General features: G+C 51.4%; 1 protein-coding gene across 3 annotated transcripts in view; it reads right to left on the bottom strand.

Moving 5' to 3' along the window:
* Positions 1-24,358, bottom strand: part of PKNOX2 (PBX/knotted 1 homeobox 2) — an 86,516-nt gene extending 62,158 nt beyond the window's left edge. The window contains exons 1-3 of one of the 3 annotated variants that reach the window (XM_035555848.2): positions 24,269-24,358; positions 21,753-21,895; positions 16,655-16,982 (exon numbers count right to left, since the gene is read on the bottom strand). The gene's annotated coding sequence lies outside the window, so the exon portion shown is untranslated. The remainder of the gene's footprint in view (positions 1-16,654; positions 16,983-21,752; positions 21,896-24,268) is intronic. The other 2 variants (XM_035555847.2, XM_050715061.1) reach the window with 2 other exon arrangements.
* Between the last annotated feature and the right edge of the window lie 1,626 nt (positions 24,359-25,984).

The raw sequence follows: 25,984 nt of genomic DNA, 5'->3' as shown, positions 1-25,984 counted from the left end.
GGAACTCGACTGAGCGGAGGTCCCACTTGGTCGATGTTGTGCTTTCCCCTTCTGGGTGCACAAAGGCTATTTATTGCAGGGGCTTTGGGCAGCAGGGGGTAACTTTGCAGCATCTTGGCTGCATCAGCTCTGTCCGGTGCAAAGTGCTACAGCCATGATTTTTTTGCCATCAACATCTTTCACGCTTTCCAAAGCCAGGATTGCAGATTTATGGCAAATGAGGGAGCTTTGGTGCACATGGTGGAGCTCCATGCAGGTACAGCAGGAAAGTGCTCCTTGCCCCAGCGAGCACCGCCACGGACACGGCTTTATTTCTGCACGTGCAGGACAGCAACACCAGCCTGGACTTTTGCAAGCCTGGGTGCCCCCTGGGTGCTCCTCTGGCAGCCAACCCCAGCAAACCCCAGTTTTTGCACTTTCTGCCAAGTTTTCAATGCTCTTCAGCCACTTAGGGATGCCGACAGGCTGGCAGAGTTTTCCAAAGGCTGCACCCCTAAAAAATGACTTTTTGTTTTAGGAAAAAATCCCACGGTGTGCACTTCACTGGAAGAAGATGAAATTTAAGGCTTGAAGGTCACTCAGGATTATTTTTAAAAGAAAAACTTGCATGTGTTGTTAAATGCAGTTTATAAACTTATATGTGTTTTTAAATGCACTTTCTCTCGTTTCATCTCTTAGAAGGAGCAAGGGCAAGTAGTCCCGGGCTGGGAATGGGAATAGCACGCAGGGGATCTGGTGCAGCACTGAAAACCTGAAGGATACAGACTTCTCACGAGTTCCATTATTACACAGAAAGATAAAGCATATTCACACAACAAGAAATCCTTGTTCACATGGCAAAAAAAAGTTGTCTCAATGCTGGTTTTTGTCTTCTTTATCAAACATTTCTGTTTTTTCTCTAACTCCTCCCTGGGCACTGCATTTTGGTGGAGTTTTTGGCTTTTTCTACTCAATCACGATAGCAATAATTCCAGTTTTTCTCTGATTGCTATGCCCTCAACAATCCCCATCATCCCCAGATTAAAGCATTTTCTCCCCAATTTGGGGAATCCCCTTGCAGCTTACTTCCAAAAATAGCCATTTTTGCAGCTTTTTGCAGGCATGATGATCATTAAAGCCAAAGTGTGACTCCAAACTGAGTTTTACCCATGTTTAGACAGCAACACCCCCCCACACACACTTGATTTGACTGTGTTTTACCTAACTGGGAAGCTTTTCCCATGAGTTTCTAGCTCAGTTTTAGCTTTGAAGCCCCATTTCTGAGTTAACGATGCTCACGTTGGAGTGCTTCAGGCATGAGCAGGACTTCAGCCATTTGCTGAATCAGGGCCCAAATAAATAATGTGAAAGACCCTTACAAATTGAGAGAAAATCCCCAAACCATAAGCCCAGCATCTTCACTTTCCAACAGAGTAAATGCTGAGTTCTTCGCTGTAAGATTGGACCAACAAGAAAACACGGAAAAACAGTGGGGGAATGAGAGAAAAGTTTTTAAAAATAAGCTTTTATAAATAAGAACAACAATATCTGATTCCGGTTCAATACTAACACCCAGCGAGCCTTGAAATTTCGCTGAAGAAACAAAAAGCTTTGTGTCTATCCTTGGCTGCTGGGCAAATATGACACTTCTTAAGAGAGAACGATATTTTGCAGCAATAATTATTATTATTTCGTGCAAGGAGGGCTCCCAGTGCGGGGCTTGGCCACTGCACAAGGAAATCCTCTTGTGCTGCTTTGTGAGGCCGAGGCTGATCTGTGCATCTCCCATCAGGAGGGAGAGGGGAAAAAAAGGGGGAAAAGCCAGATTTTTCAAGCCAGCAGGAGCTTAGAGGAAAATTAGTCAAAATAAAATAAAATAAAATAAAATAAAATAAAAATGTGTAAGCCCAGAGAAAGGGAAAACCCACACGCCTCGATGCAGATGAAAATACAATGTTCATCACACAGAAAGGGAGAAAAAGCACCAAACCTCCTGGATTTACTCAGCTCCTCTTTGCAAGCAGGGTTTTTTGGTGCAGCGGTCACTGGGAATAAAACCTAGCACTTCCACAACCCAAAACTCCCCTTTTTCTCCCCGTAGTCGGCGTTTCCCCAGTAAGATGCTTTGCTTGTTCCATAGGCTTCCCTTCAACCATTCCAGCATCCCGCAAAAAAAGCCGAAAAGCCTCTCCTGGAGGGAAAGTTGTTCCCAATAATATAAAAGAAGCTGTTTAAATCTCTTTTTTGTTTCTTTTTTTTTTTCCTTTTTCCTTCCATGCCAGCCCCACAGAGCTGGAGCTGAGAATACATTAGCCTTTAATGAAGTGAAACCCTCATCTTGCCGGAGACACCTCATTTAGCGCAATTGTTTCGGAGCCATTACAGAAAGACAATTACAAGGAAGCGGCGAGAGTAATTGGAAATGCTGGCAGGAGTTGGGCGAAATGATAATAAATAAAAATATTCACCCTAATAAGCTTTCCAGGAGGGGGTGGGCTGGAGAAAATCAACATAATTAGAACTGAACCTCGGCGAGGAAAAACAGACAGCGGGGTGGCAAGCGCTCAGCACGGAGAGGAAGAGGGGAAAGTGAGGGAAACTTCATGTTTTGCCCCAAAATGTGGGGCTGAGCCACAGGGAAGTGTTTTTGCCAGCTGTCCGAAGCTGGTGGAGGATGCTCAGGAGCTGCAACGAGCAAGAACCTGTTGCCACACCAGGGTGGGGGAATCCTCAAGCATGCGCTCGGTGCTTAAATTGGAGAAAAGACACCTAAAAAGCAGTTTTGCTGACAGGGAGATGCAGGATGCAGTGACATGGGGTGACGTGATGTGCTATGCCATCAAATAACGTGGAGTTTTTCCTCTTTACATACAAAATGCAATTATTCTCACTGAAGCCCGGTGCAGAGGCAGCGCTCACGTATTCCTTTAATTGTCCTCGGAAGAAAAGAGCATGGAAATAGCAGTTGAAATCACGGCGGTCCCGGCTCCAGCCTGGCCCCTGGCCAAGGAAAGCATTTCTCAGAAAGGCTCCCGATGCACAACAAAACTTGCCAGCTTCTTATTTGCAGATTACAGCCAGGGATTTCCTCAGGATTTGGACTAATGACCCTGGCCAGCAGGAACAACGTGCAACTCGCTTCGTCAAGGCAGGAAAATGGTGCAAAAGGCACAAAAGTGGGTTAAACCTCAAAGCATTATTGGGGCTCATGTGCATGTTGCAGCTGCACTGGTCTCAAAGGCGTCTGGGGACCCTGGCCCCTCTGAAGGGGTTTGGTGCTCCTCCCCACTCCCTTCCCCCTGAGTGCAGGGCTTGTCCCCAAAAAGTCGCTCTCGGCAATGCTTATTGCAAGAAGGAAGAAGCTGCTGAGTACCTGACGCGGGATTTACCTTCCCCTCCCTTCCCAAGCATTACAACTGCTGCTCAGCCCCAAAGGCACCATACACAATTGCAGAATCACAGAATCATCTAGGTTGGAAGAGACCTCCAAGATCATCTAGTCCAACCTCTGACCTAACACTAACAAGTCCCCCACTAAACCATATCACTAAGGACTACATCTAAACGTCTTTTAAAGGCCTCCAGGGATGGTGCCTGAACCACTTCCCTGGGCAGCCCATCCCAATGCCTAACAGCCCTTTCGGTAAAGAAGTTCTTCCCCACACCCAACCTAAACCTCCCCTGGCGCAACTTCAGCCCATTCCCCCTCGTCCTGTCACCAGGCACGTGGGAGAACAGAGCAACCCCCACCTCGCCGCAGCCTCCTTTGAGGTACCTGTGGAGAGCGATGAGGTCGCCCCCGAGCCTCCTCTTCTCCAGGCTGAACAAGCCCAGCTCCCTCAGCCGCTCCCCGTAAGCCTCGTTCTCCAGACCCCTCACCAGCCTCGTCGCCCTTCTCTGGACTCGCTCGAGCACCTCGGCGTCCTTCTTGTAGCGAGGGGCCCAAAACTGAACACAGCACTCGAGGTGCGGCCTCACCAGAGCCGAGTACAGGGGGACGATCACCTCCCTAGCCCTGCTGGCCACGCTGCTTCTTATACAAGCCATGTTATGCAAGCCATTTACTTATTGAAAAATAAATAAATAAATGAATAAATAAATAAATAAATAAATAAATATTGAAAACGCTGTACAACTTGAAAAGCTGCCCTGAAAACCTTCTTGGAAAAAAATACATCTATTAAAATAATATAAATATATATTTACACAGTTTGGAATCAAACAGTGAAACCCAGCTGTGATTTTGGGTCTGGCACCACAGGACGCAGGGCGCTGGGCAGGTGAAGCTCTGGCACGTGTGCGGATGCGCTCCCAGAGAAAGCACGGGAATTTTCCCCCTTCCTCCCTATTTTCAGTTGGCAAAGCAGCATGCCACTTTATTATTGCAACGTTTTACTAAATAGGGGTGAAATACTGGTAGGGAATTTCAGGTTTTGTCTCTTTCAGCCAACCAAAGCCTGGGCAGGTCCATGCTGGGAGCATCTAAGCCCTTGGAATCAAATCCCCCAAGTCCCCGCTCCAGCCCTCTGGGACCGTTTCACCTTTTTCACCTTCTCAAGGTATTTTTGGTGCATAAACCCAGTGTTCCCAACCCAACACCTTGACGCCTTCGCAGAGGGCAGGCGGTATTTACACAGACCTTTCCTCTTCTGGTTGCCAACCGAGGCAACTTTCATTTAAAAACCACGCACGTTTTTTCTTCAGCTATACTGCCATCTCGGAAATCAGTTAAGATCATTATCACAGAAAGAGATCAGAGATAAAACATTTTTATTTTCTTTTCTTTTTACTTATGGTGGGATTTTCAGCCACGCGTCCCCCCCATCCTACCCCTGGCTCCCATAGAAGTCGTGTTGAGAGTTAATGTTTCGTTAATATATATACATATACATAAATGTTTTTTTTTCTTTTCATTTTCCATATTTCTCCTTGGTCGCCAATTATTTGCCTCTCAAAGGGGTTATCACCATTCTCCCTGTGCTCCCTGTAACTTTTTTAGGTTTACTGCCTTTGACAAGCCACAGGCAATGTTTACGCCACAATGCCACGTTATTAAATATTATTAAATATCCCGCAAGGCTGCACGCAGAACTATTTGGGGGCTGCAGAATGCCTCCATGGCAAAGACTGCTGATGAGGGTGAGTGGGGATTTCTGCCTATGCAATTACTGCCCATGCTGGGTGATGTGGCCCCGCAGTAACAAATTCCCCACAAATTTCACGAAAATTGGTACAGCCAGCAACACCTCAGACAAAGCTCTTGCAAACTGGGAGGAAAGGGGGTTATTTTGGAGCTTTTTATTTCACTGATGGTGAAGGAGGGAAGGGCCAGCCTGATGTGGTGCATGTGGGGAGTGTGCATTGGATCGTGCACAGGAGTGTGCATGGAGGGTGCACAGAGTGTGCACAGGAGCTGGAAGCATGCATGGAAGCATGCACCTAAATGTGCACCTAAATGTGCATGGATCGTGCACGGGAGCGTACCTGGGAGCTTGAAGTACGCAAAGAAGCATGCACAGAAGCTGGGAGTATGCAAGGGAGCGTGCATGGGAGCGTACAAGAAGCAAACACAGAGAGAGCATGGCGATGGGAGTGTGCGCAGGAGCACACACCAGAGCATGTGTGCACAGCAGCACGTGTGCCTGGCAGTGTGTGGGGAGCATGCACAGGAAGCATGCCAAGCAGCCAGGAAAGCCACAAACTGAAGAAGAATCATGTAAAACTTGTGGAAAATGCACAGAAAGTTGTTTTACAGGAAAATTTTCCCCCAAAAAAATCAGTAAAAGCAGCATTGCCACTTTCAATGCAGAAGAGTAAAAAAAAAAAGTCTGTTCTTTCTTCTTATTTAACAGCACATCCAAGAGGGCACCGAACATTCACACAGCCCCAGCTTTTGGTGCTGACAGATGAAATTTCACTGACGAATGCCCCTTCTAGAGGTCATGCCCCAGGAGGCAACCGGGCAAAATCCCTTTGGATTTGCTGGGATCAGGAAAGTTTGAGAACAAACTTCCATCAGGGCTGGTCCAGGTGCACCCCTGCACTTGCCAACTGGATGGTGATGCCAGGGGGATTTTTAATTGAATTATTAGTTTGGGGATAATATATTTAATAGTTTGGGTGTAATTTGGGCTTGGTGCAGCTCAGCTGCCATCGGTGTGATCAGCTCCAAGTCAGAAGTGCTATAATGTGAAGGAGGCTGTGCAATAAATATATTGAGTTAATATAGCTTATTCTTCTTCATTGGAGCTCCAGCTAAAGGGACAGTGATTTTCTTGGGCTGTCTCTCTGGAAAATGATTTAGCTGAGTGACAGTGCAAGGTAATGACTATTGCTTAATTGGGTCACTATTAGCATAAATTCAGCAAGTGCCAAGTAGTTTAATGGTGATTAACCAGGTGCTAAATAGGTGCCAGATTCAAAGCAGGGAGGTTTTTCATGCAAGTTGTCCCAAAACTTGCATTGCAATGGGACCTGATTCCAGGTCAGCCCTAAAACACCTCAAAAACGCTGCAGAAGATCCTGTTTTAGGATCTCTTGCCATCCAGGGCAGGACAGGCGACACACCTCTCTCCTTCTCCAAACTTATATTTTTTAGATCCACTTTGTGACAGGGCTGAGATTTCTCCCAGGTGTCAGGGAGCAAGCTGGGAGTGTTGGAGCAATCACCGCCGAGACGCAGCAGATGAAATACACGCATCTTTTGCTCCAATACCCATGCAAAATTTTGGAGCTGGTTGACTATTTTGGGGGCTCAAAACCCCACAGTGGGTTTTCACAGTCTGTCAGCCCTGGATAAGCCTCCGATGCACAGTTTGCAACAGCAAAGGCATCCAGCTCAGATGCACAAGCAACCTGAGGCAAGGCCGAGCACCCCTGCCTTTTCCTGCCCTGCAGTTGGGGATGCGCATGCAACAAAGCACCTTCTCAGGGTTGCAAAAGCTAATTAATTTGCAAGCCAGTGTTTGGATACTGCAATTCCCGTGTTTTCTTTGGTAGCGGAGTGGAAAGGTTTATTTAGCCAGCAGCAGAGAAAGATTCACAAACATTCCCCTATCCTGCAGGGAGAGCCACACCGACCGAAAGGAGATTTAATTAGCAAAATCTCGTTAGGCAAACGAAATTATCCGTAAGACAATACTCCTCTGGACAGGGGGTATGATTAAACAAAGCCATTAATTGAGAAAGTAGCTCCAACAGCTCACTGGCTTCATTCATCTTCCTGCCGGCTCCATTTCACCTCTTTGGGGCTGAGATGAGGATGGGTTTGGGGGGGTTAATGGCAGGGCCCCTCTGGAGCACAGCAGGGGACGGGACCTTTCACATCCCAGCCTGGTTTCAGTGCCTCAGGCGCCTTGGCAATCTCCCACCACCCAGGGCGGCACACACCAACCCAACGCTATTTTATGTAGCTTTTTTCCACCACTACAACAAAAAAGGAAAAAAAAAAAACACAAAACAACACATATTTAGGAGCCCTGCATACAGCAAAGCCTCATTCCCACTATTTTAAAGAGATTTAGAAAATATTTCTGCTCTTGCTTGCTGGGGTTTTGCCAAGTGGGGTTGCTCTGCTCCAGTCCCCAGGGACACCTGGGAACAGGACGGTGCTGAGCCACCCCACAGCCCAGAGACGTGTGGCACTGTGGGGAAAGCTCAAAGAGCCGCTGGCACAATCTGCTGCACTTCATAATTCGCCATGATTTAAAATCTGATGTTCTAACAACGGGCAAGAGGAGAGAAGAGAAACGTGGCCGTTCTCTTAACCTTTCGCTTTATTAGTGTCTTATGGAGTGACCTATAAAAAGCATCAATTCATGCCTCCGTTTTCCAGGAAGTACTCCAGGATCGTTTTAAAAAAAAAAAAAAAAAACTCATAAAAATAGGTACCCTGTGAACACTCCGGGTTTATATATAGCCAGGCGTTTCTTTTCATTTTATGACTCTTGTTCAACGGTAATTGCCAGAGCCCTCACACCCGTGGCGGCAGCAGGCTGCTTGCCCCCAACAATATATCCGAATGCAGGCAGGGGAAAAGGAGAAATTCCTCAAAGCAAAACATCTCCCACCAGCATCAACAGGCAGTGGGGAAAAAAGCTGCTTCTTCCAAGACGAGTAGCAGAAGGGTAATTTGTGGCCAAGCCAATGTGCCCCAGAAACCTCCTGTCTTTGGAACTTCTTGACTTCTCTGTCTCCAGGTTTTAGCATTACTGTAAAAATGCCCTCGCCCGCCTGCCCGCCCCCAATAAATTCCCAAGCAATGCTTGGAGGAGAGCTGAAACATCACAGCTGCAGCCCCACCAATGGGGGGAAAACCCCGAAATTTGGGAGCTTTCATGCTTTTGTATCCATCACTGAAACATCAAACCATCCCCTCAGGATGTGCATCCTCATTCATCATTTCCAAGAAGTATCTTTGGGGATATTTGCCTCTCCTGGTGCAAAGATGAGCAAATAAGCACCCCAGCTTCTACATAATAACGATGTATTTTTGGTGGCAGTCATTGCCAAAGCTGAAGGTTTGCCATACAACAAGGGTTTTACTGCCATTTTTGCTCCTGGAAGGGAGTTTAGATCCGAGGAACAACCCACCTGATGCCAGCGAGGGGCGAGCTGCAGCAGCAGCGGGTAATGAAGCAATCCCAATTAAGTCTCAGTGAAACTCCTGTGGCTGGAGCACGGCATGTGACCATGGCGTGGAGGGACCAAGGCTCAGGATGCAGCCAGGGGCTCTGCAGTGGCAGGGCTGAAAGGGAGATTTTTGGGTTTTGGAGGATGCTAAAATTCAGCCAGGAGCCCAGGAGCCGAAGACGGCTGAAAGGCTTGCAGGTGTTACAAACAGTGTGTTCGCCGCCCGCCAACAGCATCCCCTAACTTTAACAACTGAAATCCTCCTTCACCATGCAGGGCGAGAAGGGTAGCAGGTCTGGGTTTTCCCTGGACAATAGGGGCAGAAAGTGCCAGAGCAGCCCACTCCTGCGTGCTTAGGCAAAAAAGACACGTGATGCAAGGATGCTTCTGCTCGGGACTAAATCCTGGCTGCTTTAAGGTGCTGGCAGCAAAATAGGCAGGAGTTGTGGCTCTGAGTCTAACGGCAAAGCCAAGGCATCCAGGGCAGCACAAGCTCTTGCAGGAGGGGCCGGGCACAGCTTGCAAGGAGCCAACTGAAAACAACATGCAAGAACATAAATAAATATGAGTTCAGGTTTCAGCGGCCACCAACCCAAGGGGCAAAGCACAAACCACGCTGCCTGGGGAGATGTTTATCAGAGGAGAGGGGAAAGCTGTGACATCTGATCCAACACACAGCGGAGGGGGGGAGAGCCAGGTCCCAAAAGTGGGAGGGCTCATGGCTGCCCCCGCGCAGGAACAGAGCGGTTTTGGGTGGGGGAAAACCATGCAATTCAATAACCTGGCAGCAAGTGCAGGATTTGACCCTCTTGGGATGCCCAGCTGGCAGCCGGTCCCCAAATGACTACAGCTTCCCCAAAAACCACAGGGCATGGAGCAGGATCCTTCTTTGCTCCCAGGGTCGGAATAAAACACCCTGCCAGGGCATTGCAGAATGGAGAAGTTACCGTGAAGCCAAATTCCCTGTTACAAATCTTGGGCAAAAGCATCCCCCCTTCCCTGTGAGAGGAGACAGACCCGCAGCAGAGAAGGACATGCGGAACCGCAGTGCGGGCAACGCTGAGCGGTTCACTCCCAGGTATTTCTGAGCACAGAGGTCACTGCCCAGCAATAAATTACACCTGGAGAGCACAAACCTTGGGCAACATGCCGGCATTTTGTGACAGAGGAGGGTTTCATCCCCACGGGGAACCCCATCCTCTCCGTCCCACCAGGCCTGAGTGGATTTCGTAAGAAACACGCCAAAAACGCCCCGCGTGCCCGGCTGCTTGCGTGGTGTCAGGCGACACCAGCTCGGCCGTCCCGTGAGCTGTTCAGCTCCTCATTCCAGCCATCTATTTTTACTCCGAGGTCCGGCCATGCCCAGGGAGGGTTTAACATTTCCAGTGCCAGGCCGAGCCAGCGCGCTACAGGGAGGGAAGGCCGCAAGCCGGGATGCGGCCACAGGCGAACAAACAGGACACAGTGCCTGCTGCAGGCCTGCAGCCCCGCACCGAGCTCATTAGCCGGTAACTTCTGAGGTCTACCTTAGTGCACAATCAATAAGGACTAATTAAAATGAACACTTCATTCATTAGTGGGTTGCTTTCTCAAGCCCAGGCAGATCAGGCTTTCTCAACCCCCTTTGCAGACTGGCCCTGCCAGGTGACCCCACACGGCACCCAGGAAAGAGAAGAGAAAATACCAGTATCATCTCACCACAAAGATGCAACAGAACCAGCCCTGCGCAAAAGGATGGAGGCCAGCACCAGCCATAGATGCTTTTTGTCCCCTTTCTGGGCTAAAAGAGCACCCCACGCTGCTGGTGAAGCCTCTTTTCCCTGCCTCTGCACAGCTGCAATGTGTTTTTTAGTTTGATTTAACTGGGGGGGTGGGGGATTAATTAAGTTTTAAATATCACCCTTGCTGCACTACAGCCGCAGACCCAACTTTACCCTTTTGATAAAAACAACAACAAAAAGCAGAGGAATTCAGTAGTTCTGCCCCCCTGCCCCTAAGCATACCCATGGCCAGCTGCCCCAGCTGGTAAATTCCCACAGCACCAACGGTGTGCACGGAAATGCCCCGGTTTACATTGCCCTTAACTGATGAGGAGCAAAACCAGCGGCTCTAATTAGGGCTAACGAGGAAGAGAGATTCAACTCAAAGAAGAGGTTATTTATATTCATTGATTACAAAGCTGAACTTGCTCTGCTGTGTTCATCAGAAATGATTATTTTAGCGACAAGCAGGTGCCACCAAAAACCTCCCCAAAGCCAGAAGGGATGAGGTGATGCAGTGCTGGGCTGTGATGACTTCGAATCCTTCACCAAGTTCATCACGGTTCCACCTCTCGGGCTCTGCTCACCACCATCCGATTTCGATCTGAGTTTGCTACATGTTTGGAGCAAAACCCACTTAACTATTTTGCACTCTCCTTGCATGCAAAAGGTTTTTTTTTTCAGTGCTGCCTAAAGGGTGGGATTGCACTTTGAAACCAGGAACGGTATGAAGTTTTCCTAGTTTTTCCTTTGAAACTTGGTTTTGTAAGAAAATCAGATTTTGTACATGCACTCTGTTTGCAAGGACAACCACCAATGGGCACCAGACACAGACGGCACTTATGAGCCTCAGACACCAAAGATGCTGAGAAATTAGTTTTTATTCTAACGAGGCAGGAGCAACCAGCTTGGCAGAGAGAAGTCTTTCTGTCGGTTTTTACTGATTTTTAACTGTAGAAATGAAGTTACGCTTGTAGCCATACAAAAAAGCAGGTGCAGAAAAAGCCCAAGTTTGGAGAAGGGTCCCAGGACCTCAGCATCCCGCCCCTGGGTTTCTGCCAGGAAGCATTTCATGAGCAAAAACCCTGATGCTGATGGATCAGAAAAAGCCAAAGCCAGAGGGAGAGAAGAGCATGGGCACCGGCCGCGCTAAGGGAGAAAAAACTGCAAAATAATAAAGCAGCCAAAGTGGGAGATGGCCCCGTCAGGGAGGAGAGCAAGCACCTCTCCTCTGTGGCTTCCCAGATGCACCCGGGCGCCCTGAGAGGACCCGAGCTAATTTGGGTGTCCTGCTGGAGTCTCCGGTTTGGGTGCCTGGCGAGGATCTTTGCTGACTGGGGTACCCAGACAGGATGCTTATTGATTCAGGTGTCCTGCAAGGGTCTTTGCTGATTTGGGCACCACTCCAGCATCGTTGCTCATTCAGGTGCCATGCTAGGGGCTTTGCTAATTTGGTGCCTGGAAAGAATTTTTGCTAATTTGGTTAAACTTCAAGATTCTTTGCTGATTTGAGCACCTGGTATTGATCGTTCCTGATTTGGGTACCATCCTACTGCTTTGATAATTTAAGTGCCACATTAGGGTCTCTGCTAATTTAGATATCCGGGCTGCGGGACACGAGCAGATGCACAGTGGCCGCATCCACTCCTCTCCCATGTGCATTTTAAGGTTCACAGCAGCTTTGCAGCCCAGAGGGTGCAAGGAGCATGCTGCAATGCTGAGCGTGGTGCAACACCCTTCCTGGCGTGTTTTGCTAATTGTACAAACCTAATGGGGGAATGCACCGGCAAAAAAGGGTAATGGCCATCAGGGCAGCAATAAAACAAAATTAATGGTCCATGGGAAGAAATCATGTCCACTTAAGACCAGCTTTGAAACTCTAATAGAATAATGTAATACCAACGGGGCTTCGCTATATATGCAGATTGCTTACGCTGCTGTTAATCATGCGCAAATGCAGCCATGCTCTGCCCGAGCTCACCCAGCCATGATTATTTTGGGAGGAGATCACAAGAGCATCCTTCGCCCTTTAGGAGAAACAACTACGAGTGGGTGGGCTTGTTTGGTCTTTTTTTTAGGGGCCTTTCTGCTACAATTGCAGCTTCAAGGTGCCTGGTGTCACAGCAAAACGCCTTGCTGAGGCTGTACCCAAGGCTGCGCTTTGTTTTCTTTTGTTTTTTCCCCCCAAGGATGCTGCAGCCACTCTGGATGCCAGGAAGAAATGTGAGGCTTTGCAAGATTATCATGCCAAACCAGAAAAACTCAAAGATTCCCCCAGCATATTGATAAGAACAAAAAAAAAATCTCCTCTTATGTTACCCTAAATGCAATAATAAATTGGACAGACACTGCAGCCACCAGAAAATCCACGAAAATGCTACTTTGTTTCAGGAAAACGTTACCTGGAAGGATGTCTGATATCAAATGTGATACCCCAGCAGTTAACAACTCCCTGGCATTTCTTCGTCCAATCCCTTTTTATTGTTGTTTTTAACCCAGCCAACCTTTTGCTCAATGAGATCCCAGAACAACTGAAAAAACACCTCTTTTGGTTCTTTTTAAGCATGTCAGCCCATAATTTTCATCAGGATCCCTTAGCTCTTTTTCTCCCTAAGAAGGTGCATACAAATCCCCTGGATATTTCTCTAGGCTATTTGTAGTTTTATAGCATGCTCCTGTTCAACCCTTTTTTCAGGTTGAGAGTCCTGGTCTGCTTCATCCCAGTAAAGGTTTAATCATTTTGGTGGGCTTTGGCTCATTCTGGAACAAAATATGAGTGTGTGAACATTCCCTGTGGAAAGGGATGGGGAAGATGCACATCTCGACAGACCGCTTTCCTTGTGGAGAAAAAGCCTGGCACAAAGAAGTTTTGCACAGAAACTTTCAGCGTGACCAAAGCCCTTAAATTCCAGGAAAACCAGGATTAAAAGCGGATGTGGAATATTTGTACGAGGTTGTGTAAATAGAGACGCGACAAGGCCGGGGACGTCACGAGTGCTTTTAAACATCTCAAGTATGAGATGTGATGTGAAAAATTAGTATTTTTCACTACCCCAAAGCCAAAACACTGGGAAAAACAGAACTTTTATTAATAACCCAAAGCATGCTGGCAATACCGTGGCTTTTGCAAGGGTCTCCCCTCTGACAGCAACCAAGCCAGGCTGCAATCCCCAACTCCTGCTATGGGTTTAAAAAAAACTCTTTTCCAAGACAGCAGAAGCAGGAGTATCTCCCTACGTTAGCAACTCACAAGCCCAATGCTACTTTTTCCTGTGGGAAAAATGTCGTTTCTTCCCCCAAAATGCCAAGGGAGCAACAGAAGGTTGCTCAAATTGCAGCCTTCTGTGGTCGAGGAGCCAGCGGGGCATGGGGCTGACCGCGGATGCTCCAGCTCCCTGTGCACAGTGGGGAAAAGGCGCCGAGCTGGGAGATGCTCATTGCCCAGGGTTTTCCTGCAAGGAAAGCCTGCCAGATTTGGGCTCTCCAAATGGAAATGGGCGCAGCACCCCCCCTGCACCACCAACTTATTCCCACTGCATTGGTTCGAGCACCCTGCTGCTGTGATTTCCCCCAAATCAAGCCAGGAGTAAAGGCTCTGGGTTGGAAAACCACCTTCCTCTTACATTTCACCTTTTGAGGACCGAATTATTGTCATCTCCCTTAAATTCGGGTCGGGGCCCAAGCCGGGCAACTCATCCCAGGCAACAAAATGGAGGCGATGCCCAAAGGAGGAAGCAGCCACGCTGCCGCCACCACCACTCTGCTCACCCTTGCGCAGCCATGCCATGAAGCGGCTATTTTAAGCCAGCCGTCAAGGCTCAACCGAGATATTGTTTCACCGACAATTTCTCTGGGTTTCATGTGACATCACCCAGCAGTTGAATGCAACCCTAAAATAAATGGGCAAACGCTCTCCCATTTTAAACACTGTAGAAATAGCACGAGCGTTAAATATAACAACCCAGATGCCCAAAGAGTTTCTATGACCAATTTTTCTTACTGCGTCTTATTCATCAGAGCAATGATAAAAGAGCTCCAAACACGTGCAGTGCTTTAGGTTTGGTCAAACGCTGAAATTCAGCTAATTAAAAGGCTGAGGGTGATGGGGCAGGGGCAGGTTGTTCCCTGGAACTGTGAAGCTGGGAGTGGTGAATCTCAGCTTGGGAGGACATCTGATTCCTCCCCAGACCGTGCGATTTAACCCCTGAGCCCCCAAAAGATTACTTTGCTCCAGCACCTGAATTAGCTTCATGTTGTTTGTTGTTTTTTGGGTGTTTTTTTTTTAGGGGCATTTGGTGGGGTTCTTTGGTGCCATGGGAGCCAGCTGGGGGTTGGAGCATAACTAACAGAAGCTGAGAAGATGCCCAAAAATAAGAGTCTAGAAAAGAGGCTTGGAGGCGGATTTCCCAACCCATCGTGCAGTAGCTCGGTCCCCACGGGGCTTGATCACTTGGGGCTCTTCTCTCGCCAGCCCTCACAGGCTTCCAATGCCCTCTGCAAGATGGAAAGGCAGCATTGCAGAGGGGATCCCACAGGTGGAATTATTCAAGCCATGAAACGCTCATAAATCTTTCAGCCTGCATGCTGAGGAAGGCCCCTTTTATCTTTAAAAAACTGAAAAAGAAACATTTGAACAGGTATCTGTCTAATCACACACTCACTCGGAACACCTCAGGAGCATCCCTCGCTGTGATCTCAGCCCCGAGGTGCTTTCTCCTTCCCTCCTGCGCTGCTTTTCAGGCAGGATTAGTCCCTCACCATGTACGCTCGGGGTTTTCCTACCCAAAACAACAGTGAGGATGTGATGTCCAGCTGCCGCATGGCTCTTTGCTATTGCAAAGTTGTTGGGAATAGTTTTATCTGTTCTCTGATTTGCTGTTATTTGCCATCTGCAGCAATCCAGTGGGGAATTTTGCTGTTTGGAGCCCAAACTCTTTAGCTTGGGACTTACCCCGGCACTCCAAAAGCTGTATCAATGCTTATTAGGTTACTATGCATCAAAAGTGTCGCACTAAAACAGCCCCATGTGGATTTCTTGATTTAAAACTGTTCTTCATAAGCTTAAGAAACCATTTGTAGCAGACTCAGGTCACCCTGTGCAGCCAAAACTTGCTCAGCAACAAGTCTTGAAGCTATTTTGTCCTTTATTTCTGCAGCTTGGGGAACTCGTCCCACCTTGCATGATTTAGTTTCCTCATTTGCAAAAGGCCTGGGCAGTCTGAAACTCATATTGCAAGTAAAGACCAGCAGCGCAAGGCAAACATCTCATCGGGAAAATGCTGAGAGCAGCCGCAGGCTGCTGGGTCCAGCACTCCCCAAGCCCCTGAACAGAAGCAGCGGCCCCGCACACAGCGTGCCTTGCTCAGTTGTGCACAATTCCAAATTTGCTTTCTGCAAATATTTGAATACTCGGGCTAAACATTCGCTTTTTGAGAGCACACGCACCAGCAACGCTGCAAAAGCAGGGCAGAAGCATGCACCCATGCATCGCGGTGGTGTTTTTTCCAGCACAAAACAGGATGTTGCTGGAAGGCTCGAGCCAGCACTGGGAACAGGGGGAAGCAGAAAAGCTGCCGTGCTGCTGCATTCCTCTGATTTTCCTCCCTTCGGGGGGTTGCATTGGTTAGAGGGGAAGAAAAAGGGAGGGAGTGGGGTTGTGACAGCCGCCAGCATCCCCAGAGCATGTACAGCTTCATAGCGGCACACTGGCACTTTTCCCAAAAAACATGCTTTTCCCACCAAACCAAGGTTTCACAAGCCAGCGGTGGCATCAGCAAAGTGCCAAGTGCCACCACCGTGCATCCCCACCACGCGAAACGTCGTGGCAGGGGCTGGCTGTGGGGCCACTGGTCCCCTCGCCCCCGGGAAGAAGCAGGTATTTATAGCCTGTGCTCTCATCCTCGCCGCCCCGATTAATTAAATTAGCACAAAGGCGGGTTTGTTGAGCGCTCCTGGTCTCGGCTAAAGCGGCCGGCAAACAGGAAACAAAGGGTTTAATTCTGTCTGGCTTCATGAAGGGTGCTGTGTGTCCTGGCTGGGCGCTGGAGTGGGGCCAAAGCTGCCCCCCGCCCCCAGCTTGCACCAGCCAGGGGGTGGTGGTAAAATCCCCTAGGGTAAAACGCTGAGCTTTGCAAAGGGGGTGTTTGCACTGGGGGCTTTGCAACGGGAGCTTTGCAAAGGTGGCGTTGTGAAAGGAGTTTGCAAAAGGGGCATTGCAAAAGGGTGGGCTCTGAAAAGGGTGCGTCGCAGGGGGGGCTGTGCAAAGAGGGCTTTGCAAACCTCACCTGGCAGCTTTCCCACCCCCGCTGCTCCCTGCTCAGTGGTCATGAAGGAAAGGCCAAGGTGCCGATTTGGGTGCATTTCAGCTGCTTTTGGTGCAGGCCTCCATCGCTGCATGGCCAAACAGCTGGACCGGCCGCGGGTTTCACATCTCCTCAGAGGACCAGTTTCTCTCACGCGTCCCACAGGGAGATACCAAATCTCCTCCCAAATCCCCTTCTTGCTTCTGAAAATCTCTCTTCTTCTGGCCAGGAGCACCGCAGCATTTGTGCAAGTTTCCCGCGAGAAGGATGAAGACTGGGTCTTAAATTTGGCTCCAATGGGAGCAGCCTCCTTTGAAAAAAAGACTAGCAGTTAAAGAAGAAAAAAAGGAAAACAAACAAAAAAAAAGATGCTTGCAATTTTTATTGAATGAACAGTTCGGTGCATTGCTGGTTAAAAAGTTGCAGGGGAGCTTTGGTGCAGTGTTGAGGCACCACCACTTTCTTTTGCAAATGCTCCCTTTTTGCAGCAAAACTCAACGTGTGACCTGGGGACAGAAGGCACTAACACAATTTGCCCATTGCTGCCCAAAACGAGCTTCCCCCCCCCCTCCAGTCACGGAGCCCCTCGGTGCATCCCCACCCTGCGTCCCCTCTTGCACTGCTCTCGCCCGGGCATGCTGAGCCCTCCCTGGCTCATCACACACGTGCCCTGCGAGCCAGCAGGACCAGAACGATGCCCCGGGGCCCTCCGAGGGTACAACGAATACAGAGCGAAAACGCTGCTCCGATTCACGCGGCGATAACAGCCCATCTCCCCAGGAACATTCCTATCCCCTCCGAAGGAAATCCCACTGTGAAGGCTGCAGGGGAGCAAGGCGATGCCCACCTTGAGATAACCTTGGCCACTTCCCAGGTGCTCTGCCAGCTGTGCCGCTGAAGCAGCCCGCTCACTTCGCTCCCCCTCGGAGAAACAGCAGGATTTGCTGCTTTCAGCACATGTATCCTCCAGCCAAACAGTTTGGGATGTTTAAAAGTGGAGGAATAAGGAGAAAAAAAAAAAGAAAAAAAAAACAGACCTCATGCCTTGAAGGCATCCTGCCTAGGGAGACCGGCAGGGTGAGGAGGGAGGAAGCCCATACAAATGGAAAAGGTAAGGTCAGATGTCAGGGAAGGTTGCCCAGCAGCTGGGATGCATGGATGAGGCTGCAATACTCAAAAAGCCAACACGGGCAGTACAAAGCGACAGCCCCTCCGGTGGGATTTGGGTGCTGAGGTCTGCACCAAGGAAAAATGGGGAATGGGGAACGCGCCTGTGACGGGGACCAGTTTTGGCCAGAGTCACCTCCGAAAGCCAGAGGAGCATCGCTAAAATCATGCCAGCATCCCTGGAGAAGCATCACTAAAATCACTCCGGCATCCCTGGAGTGAGGTGGAGACACAGTGGGGCAAGCTTGCAGTGCTGATAGGAGTTTTAATTATTGGCTCATTAGGAGAATCGCAGTTATCAGATTCACCTTGCTCTGCCGACGTCGGGGCGCTGAGAGCCACCCGCACCATTTGTGTCCAGCTCTGAGGGAAACGCAGGCGAGGCTCACAGGGTAAATTTGCACCAGATTAATTCAATCAAGGCCACACACAGAAATCTGCCTCCTGATCCCAGTTGTGTTACCCATCCCATTACGCGCTGACAGCTCGGATCCGTGCAGGAAAACAACCCTCCGATCCCGTTTATTAAGTTTGTTCTTTGCTGTCAGGCTGACAAAGTGCTCCAATTTATAGAGCGTTTGCTTAGAGCCAAACAGCTTCTGCATTCACGTGCTCTGCTAAATATTTGCCAAAAGTGCCATTTTCATCTAACGGACAACTTCAAAATGCATTTTAAATGCTATTTTTAAAGGCGTGAATGCCCTCCAAAGCAAAGGGAGGGCCTTGGCATGGGCACGGACACATTCGGTGGACAAAACGCCCCACTTTGGTTTTTATGCCGCCAAATTAATTGCCATAGTTAGATACATTGGCTCTGTCACTAAGATATAAGGAAAGCAATTTCTGCACTAATGCATTAAGGACTGTTCCGGACACTTTGTGCAAACGTGATCTCCTTGGGATTGAGATATATTTTTTGTTGTTTTATTAATGCACTCGGGATCCAGTTTCTGGTTTGTTTTTTTTTTTTTTTTTTGGGGGGGGGGGGGGGTCTGAAATGGGTGACTGAGGAGGAGGAGGCCAGGGGCTGCTCCACTGAGGAAGACAAGGGCGGACGGTTCATTGGGAGCGACCCGGGGCTGATCAGGATGCTACAGCCTCGCTCACCGCCACTAAGAGGCAGCAAGAAGACGATGGTGGGGGGGGGTGAAAAAGAAAAGCACAAAGCACACCAACAAGTCTCGCTGTGGGACAGGCACGGAAAAATTAAGAGCTTCAAACTGTAAAAATATAAACTCCCCCCACCGCTCAGCGACTTGGCGGAGTTTTATATGACACATAAATTAGGACAGCACGTCTGTCAGCTGTGCGGGCTGAGGTGCTTGCTTCCTCGTTCAAATTTATTGCTCGCGAGCATTAAAAATGTCTAAACCGGTTTACATACACCATCACAGTGGGAATTTGCTTGGGGATAAGGGAGCTTGTAATTGCTATTCTAAAACTAGCCTTATAAGCTGGAAGCAGTGTTTAAAAAACATTTTAAGGGCTTTATAAAGCTATAAAGCGCCTTCCAACAAACCTAGAAGTGATGCATCTAAAAAGACCAGTCCTGCCTCCCAAAAAAATGAGGAATAACACAGAGCTGATCGCACGGCACAAGCTTCCTGCAGACACCAAAACATTCTATTTTTCTGGAATTACAGGTTAGCTTCCCAACGCGGGGCAATGCGATTTTAATGCTCCGAATCCTGTTTCTGATGTGCATTCTTTAAACGCGTAGCAGTGACACGAAATAAAATATGAGTCGTCTAAAATGGTTCGAAATAAGGCTGGGATTTTCGGATATCCACATCATGTAGATTAACCCCAAATCCATCGCTTGCCCCGCTGCCATTTTTCAATTGGCTTTAACAGCTTTATTGAGGGTACAAAGCCAGACATTGTGACCGGGGAATGGGAGAACAGAGCTGGTGCTCGCCGAAAAATGTGGTTTTGGTTATAACTATTTTCATAGTTTTTGCAACACCTTATTAAAGTTGAAAGCTACACATATAACATGACTGGTGGCACTTTCCTAATGCGCTGAAGTCGTATTTCATTGCAAGTGACGGGGCGGCCGGGCATTTCCTCGCTGCTCCCCCGTTTTTGGGGGCTCGGTGGGATTGGGCTTGCAGTGTGCTGGCAGGACGCAGCGCTTTGTCCTTCAGGGAGCCGTGTGTCCCTGCAAAGCACCCCTTCCCCTGCATTTCCACCCCCTTCGCGCTCTGATTTTATGTGCCGCCTATCTGCACTGCGAGATGCTAAAAGGCATGGATGCACCAGGGGAAAAACACTCCAGCTGGGCACAGAAAGCATTTCCAGTTCAAGGCGAACATTTGAGTCCGTTCAGCCTACTTTTGCTCCTGGTTTTGCTCCTCTGCTCAAGGCACAGTCGAGGAAGGGTCGCAGGCATTGGCCCCTTGGAGCTGGATGCAAGCATCTGCATCTCATTAGCTGCAAAGAGCATCACGCTCCAGCAATGCTGACCAAAAAGGCACTATTTGGCTTTAAAAAAAAAAAAAAAATCACTCTAATATGCCAGACACAGCTCTCCATCTCGCTACACTTGCAAATATTTAACAAATGCTAATTTAAGTTTATCAGCAAACGTTCGAGACTAACAAGAGGTTATTTTCACCCGCCACCGCCGCGCTCTTGGCAGAGGCGGTGAAGAGGGAACACAAAAAAAGACGCGATCAGCCCAGCAGAGCCAAGGCCAAATTCTCATCTTATTGACACAGCTGCAAATCCCTGCTTGGCCGAGCTCGCGCCAGGTTTCCAGCTGCGCGGAGGCGACCCCAGATCCCTGCCGCCTGCCTCTCCCGAGGGGTTTTGTGCCGCGCATCACCTGGAGCATCACCTCCACGGCCAGCGCTGCATCCCTGCTAAAGTCACTCACGAGAACCAGAATCATTTCCCTCCGTGCTCTTATTTTGAGGAGGAATCTTTCACTGGCTGGTCTGATGATGCCGTGAATTTTTTTTTTTTCTAATTAACGGGCATTTGTTCCTAACAGGATTCCAATTCCAATTCTCATTAGGGGTAAAACTGCTCCGTATTTAGTCCTCTCCGTAAAAGCTTCCCGCGGTCTGCCTAGCGATCGTTACGACCAGCGGCTCGGTGAAGGCTGTTTGCAAAACTGCTCCGGAATGGAGTCACTCAACAGCACGCATGAAATTAACTCCAACCCCGAGAGTTTAACCCCAAACCATTAAAAACACACACGGTTTCTGCTTGGGTTAAGCTGCCAGGAGTTAGCAGTGGCTGTCTGGAAGAAGCCCCTCGCAGCTGAGATATCATTAATACCACACCAAGCCAGCGCTCAGCTCTGCAGGCAGCACGCCTAGATCCAGCACCTTATCCCACCACCACCGAAAGAGCAGGAATTAGACCGAGAGAGGGCGAGTGGATTGCAGGGAGCGGTGCCTTCACCTCCGCGTGGTCCCCAGCCACCATTCAGACAACGCCTGTGATGCCAAGCTGGTTCTCCCCCCAAAACCCATCTATATTTTGCTTGTTGCCACGCCAGACTTTGGGAAACTTTAGGAAAATGCATTTTGTTGTTCATGTTTGGTATTTCTGCAAGGGGAAAAAAAAAGAAAGACCTCGTGGAAGATGCGTCTCATCCAGAGCCAGGAGAAAGGGGAAAGAATGCTCAGCCTCAAGAAACTCAAATTTGATATTTTAAATGAGTGTCTCCCCTTCCAGCACAAGTTTGAGCTCCTCCTATTTTTACCCCAGGCTCTCTGCCTGCCGTTGTGCAACTCTTCCAACCTGCCCACCAGCACCCAGATGGACGACCCTGTCTTTTAAAAACTATTTTTAGCCAGTGCAGCCACCAGGGTGTTGTAGGGCAGGGAGGAGAATAGTTGGGGAGCACACCCCAGCACACTGCGATACGTCCCCGCGTGCAGCCTACCGCGCCGCTGCTCACCTACGCTGGAGTATCAGCCATCGCTCGGGGACTTACGGACCCGTCCTGGAGGCTTCCCGGAGCAGGAATGGGAGGTGAAGGCAAGCAGCAGCTTTCTGGTGGTCGATCAACCCGAAGAAACCATTTAGCCATTAGAAAGTTCCCTGGAAAGGCAAAAAAAAATAAAAAGCTACACCGGGAGGTCCTGTTAGCGTTAGTGGTTCCAAACTTGGTGATGTTAAAATAGATGCATTTTCCTGAGGTGAAGCGGAGCAGTGGGCATCGATGGGCATCACCCAGCACGCAGGTCCTACCCACGTCGACTTTTCTGCATTTCCTTAAAAAAAAGTGGGGATTTTCCTTTATCTCCCTTCCTGGGAAAAAAAAAAAAAAAAAAAAAAAGTAGGGAGCTGCATTTAAGCAGCTAAAAAGTTTATTGCAAGCCCAGTGGGGATGTTGAGCATCCTCCCAGTTGCAACCTGGCCACACTCGCCATCGGTCCCCAGCACTGCTGTGACCATAAATGCAGGGGACGCGTGCCCATGGTGCTGCTCCCCCAGACGCGCAAGGAAGGAGGGAGCTCAAGGGAAACATGCGAGTGGCCTCGGGCACACAGTTCCCAGCTTCCTCCTAGTTTTCCTGAGTGTTTGGGGCATTCCCACCCACTCCTGGCCAAAAGACCCCGTGTGGTGGTGGGGGCTGATGTTAAAGGGAGTGGGGGCTCCCAGGGAAGGCAAAGCCGGAGGAAATCTGTTTCACGTGCAAAATTGGACAGAATCTGTCTAGTCGACGGTGGCTCCTTCCGCAACCGATGCTGATGCTTGTGGGCACCAGCTCTCGGATTAATCTCACCCGTAATTAGATTTGATCAATTAACTTTTGCCCCTAAATAATAAAGTAATCTCAGCAGGAGGACTTAAACAAATTGGGGGGGGGGGGGAGGAGGAAAATAAGGGGGAATCCCGACGTCCTCACCCATCTGCTCCGCAGGGCTGAAACGCGCCCCTGCCCCGGGTGCTGTTTTGCTCCTTGCCCAAACCACCGCGGCTGAGCCCGGGAGCCGCAAACAGCCCCAGAGCGTCCGGGGGGTCCCGGGCAGGGTTTTTTTGTTTGGTTTGAAAGGGACGAGAAACGAGACCCGAGACGTGTGAAAGCACGCTTAGGAACACAGAGCAGGGAAAGTTTCGCCGAAGCTGGCATCGGGTCGTGTGAGAGCTTTCCCCGGGGAGGGAAATCCATTAAAAAGACGGAGAGGAGCTGTTCCCAGCCAGCTGCCCCCGCATCCCGGCCAAAAATAACCCCCGGTGGCGAGAGCCCTAATCTAATCTCCCCACCTTGGGTTCGCAAACATCCCGCCCGGGCCGAGGGCTCCTTGCGGGAGGGAGGTGTTGGCCGCGAGGCCGGTGGCGAGGTCCGGAGGGAGGCCGGGAGGGCCGTGGCCGGAGCCCGAACAAAGAGCGGAGCTGGCGAGGGTGCCCCAAACTTCTGGGGCCTCCTGGGGATGCGAGTGTGCGTGTGGGGGGGGCAGGGGGGGTGCGGGGGGGGTGGGGAGAAAAGGCGAAAAGCTGCAAAAACGCCGCTTTTGCCCTTCAACCCAGGGCCTGCGGGCTCGTGGGGTCTGCTCGCGCCAAGCGAGTTTGACGCCAGCGGCGCGATGCTGCTGGGGCTCGGCCCTGGAGGGTGGCACGGCCCCCCCCCGGCCCCTGGGGCTCCCCGGGGGCTCCCCGAGGTGAGGGGGTGCCTCCGGGCGAGGGGGCTCCGGCCGCCTCGGTGCGTGCCGCCCCGCTGGGCTGCCCTGCGTGCGGGGGCAACTTCAAACCGCAACCGGACCGCGGGGGCAGGGGGGGCCGCAACGGGCTGGGCGCGGGGGGGGGGGGGAAATCAGCCCCCTGCGGGGATCGCAACCCCCGGGAGGAACTGCAACGGGCCGGAGGGGCACTGCGACCCCCACGGGCACCGCAACCGGCCGGGGGGAGCGCAGCCGTCGGAGTGGGGGGGGGGGGGACGCACCGGACCCCCTCACCCAAGGACACTGCAACCCCCCGGGGGAACCGGGAGCACCGCGGCCGGCCGGAGGGCTGGAGAGCATCGCAAGGGCCGGGGCGAAGCGCAGCCTCCCGGAGGCACGGCGGCGGCCGACCGGGGACTGGGGGGGGGGGGGGGGGGGGGAGAGCACGGGGGGGGTGACGGCGACCGGGTGCGAGGCGTGCCGGGGCCCCCGCTGCTCGCGGCCCCCGCGGCGCTCCGCGGCGTTGCACGGCGGCCATGCACCGCCGCTGCGAGCCGTGCACCGGGAGGGGAGGAGGGGAACGGGGGCGGGGGGGGGGGCTAAGGGCGGGGGGGCGGCGCGAGGCACCGCTGCGGAACGGCAAGTTACTTCCCGCACCGGAGGGAGAAGGGGGGGGGGGGGGGGGAGCGGAGGAGATGCCCGCCGCCGCCGCCGCACGTGCCCCGGCGCCCGGGGCCGCTTTGTCCGCGCCGCTCGGCTCGGCTCCGCCCGCCCCCGCGCGGCGGCCCGCCGGTGAATGACAGCCTACCTGCCCGCCAATCTTCATCACACTGACACCGGCCTGACAGCGCGGCCGCCGCTCGCCGCCGGCCCGGCCCCGCCGCCGCGCCGCGCCGCCCCCGCCCCGCCGCCCCGCCCCGCCGCGCCCCGCCCACCGCCGCGCCAAGCCCCGCCCTCCCGACACGCCCCCCGGCGAGCCACGCCCCTCTCGCGCTAGGCCACGCCCCTCCTAGGCCACGCCCTCTCTCCTCGCCACGCCCCCCCCGCACCCCCCCACCCCCCACCCCCCCCACGGGAGTTTCTGTCCCTGCCCGTGCGTTGGCCCCGGCCTCCCCAGGCGAGGCCCCGCAGCCCCCATGTCCAGCTCTGAACCAAAACCGGTGGGTTTTGCCCCAAAGCAAGCAACAGCCGGTCTTTGGCTCTAGGCTCGTTGCAATGGCCCGGAACGGCCCCAAATTACCCCGAAGACGGCACCGGGGCGCCGCGGGGCCCCGAAGGACCGCAGGAGGCAGGAGCTAGGCACCGCCTGCCACAGCCCCCCCAGGGAGCGCCTGGCACAATTTGGGGGCGCCAGCTGTGGGGAACCCAAAGCTAGCAGAGCGGAGGGGTCAGCGAAGGGCCGGCTACGCATCCTGCACCCTGCGCGACATCCAAGGGACATCAGCCGTCAAGAGCTCTTCCCGAATCGCCGCGTGCCGCTGTGACGAATGCCACCCCTGCGTGCTCCACCGCGAGCAGCCCCCTCTCCCCGCTCACCGTCGGCACGGCTGTGCGAGCGCTGGGGCGATGATTTATAACCAGTTCCCGCTGTTCTGGGCCCGGAATACAACGGAGACCTCCGCGCGCTGTGTAAATCAGAGCTGGATGCTCTTCCCGCCCTCATTGCTATTCCACGAGAGCCATCCAAGACGAGGAGCCATAAAGCTGTCTTCAGTTCTCCCTTGTTTCAGCCAGATTCAGGGCCAGGCGAAAAATATTTTGGTCTTTGGAGACTCTGATTTGAGCGGGATAGATGCGCAGGGGAGGACATAAAGCACTCGTTAGGTACCGAAGGGCTGCAGGATCGCCACGCTCGTGTCTTATTTTGCCAGACGGAGATGAAAAGCAGGCACAAAATGGATGCGTAGGAAAGGCAATTAAAGCCATCCTGCATTTTCGGTATCGTGCCCGTCCTCCCACCCCTGTGGTCCTCCAGAGCCCCCTCCTCCCCAGCATCTCTTAAGCCCCTTCACCGACTGCCCAATATTTCAGGGTTATTTGCTGCTCCTGACACGTTTCTTCTGATGCCATCAGCAACTCACCACGAGCATCCCACGGGGGTGCAGAGTTTGGTTTTATTTTGCTGAGCTACAGCATCCTCCAGGAACGTGGCCAGGCCTAGATTTCTCCTCTGCAAATGCAAAAGCCACATCTTCCCCGGAGAGTTTTGCCAGAGGTTAATTATCATCCCTGCTAAAAACCCCGCCTGATTTCCCATTTGAATTGGCTTAGCTTCAACCTCCAGCCACTGGGTCCTGCCGTGTTTTTTGCTCGTAAATTAAATGGCGCCTGTGCTCAAACTTTTAATTTTTTTTCCCTAAGAAAGCACCTCTCTGCTGTACCAAGTCACCCCTGATCTTGTTGTCAGTGGGACCCACAGATTTGCCTGGTGAGAACAGGGATATGCAGCAGCATCCCTGCTGGGATGTCAAGCCGGGTACCACCCCGCTTCTCCCTGCTGCTCCAGCATCTCGCCAGCTCTCAG

Source organism: Cygnus atratus, chromosome 22 (genome assembly GCF_013377495.2).
Source record: "Cygnus atratus isolate AKBS03 ecotype Queensland, Australia chromosome 22, CAtr_DNAZoo_HiC_assembly, whole genome shotgun sequence".
In the NCBI taxonomy this organism is placed as follows: domain Eukaryota; kingdom Metazoa; phylum Chordata; class Aves; order Anseriformes; family Anatidae; genus Cygnus; species Cygnus atratus.
The sequence above is the reverse complement of the archived record's forward strand: the minus strand, read 5'-3'. Positions and strand labels throughout refer to the sequence as shown.